We start from the raw sequence: 969 nt of genomic DNA on the forward strand, positions 1-969 counted from the left end.
TAAAAAGTAAGGGTCCTTTATTCTGGGAGAGGACAGTTAAAAAGCGCGCTTTCTTGCTAACTTGCCTTTCTTGCTTAGTGCCAGAGACGTGCACTTTATAAACTTCTTTAAGTGACACGGACCCAGAAGTCGATGTCTTGGGTTAGAGGCCAGAGTGATGCGCTCTCTGGGTTCAGCGGCTTTGAGGAGCTCACCCTGCAGCGGGCTCCGTTTGGGGCCCCTTTGAGGAAGTAAGAGACCAGGAACCCTGACCCTCAGAATGATCATTCAAATCTGAATAAAACTACACTTTCACCGTGGCCTCTACTGTCTCTCAATATCTAGCCGCCTAGGTCTGGACTAAAAGGCTGGGAACTTCTGCTCATGCCCCAGACTTTGTAACGCATAGAACAAATGTTCAGTATAGTGCAGTTCAGGGTTCCTAGCTAGATTGCAAATTGCCAATGTCCCTGATTCTCAGTCTCTAGCTTTCTTTCTCTTCGGTCTGATGCTGGGGAAGGAAATGTGTGAAGTTTTATATTTCATGTTTGCTCCTTGAATTTCTACCTATTTCTAGTAACTCTCCCCCCAAGCACACACTGTTACCAGACAGGAGTCCTGATCCAGACCCAAGACAGGGTTCTTGGATCTGACACAAGAAAGAATTCAGGGCAAGTCCATAAAATGAAAGCAAGTTTATTAGGAAAGTAAAGGAATAAAGAATGGCTACTCCACAGACGGAGCAGCCCCAAGGGCTGCTGGTTGCCCATTGTTATGGTTATTTCTTGATGATATGCTCAACAAGGGGTGGATTATTCATGCCTCACCTTTTTAGACCATATAAGGTAACTTCCTGACATTGCCATGGCATTTGTAAACTGTCATGGTGCTGGTGGGAGAGTAGCAGTGAGGATGACCAGAGGTCACTCTCGTCACCATTTTGGTTGTAGTGGGCTTTGGCCAGCTTCCTTGCTGAAATCTGTTTTTATC

The sequence above is a fragment of the Piliocolobus tephrosceles genome, chromosome 8, assembly GCF_002776525.5.
Source record: "Piliocolobus tephrosceles isolate RC106 chromosome 8, ASM277652v3, whole genome shotgun sequence".
Lineage (NCBI taxonomy): Eukaryota > Metazoa > Chordata > Mammalia > Primates > Cercopithecidae > Piliocolobus > Piliocolobus tephrosceles.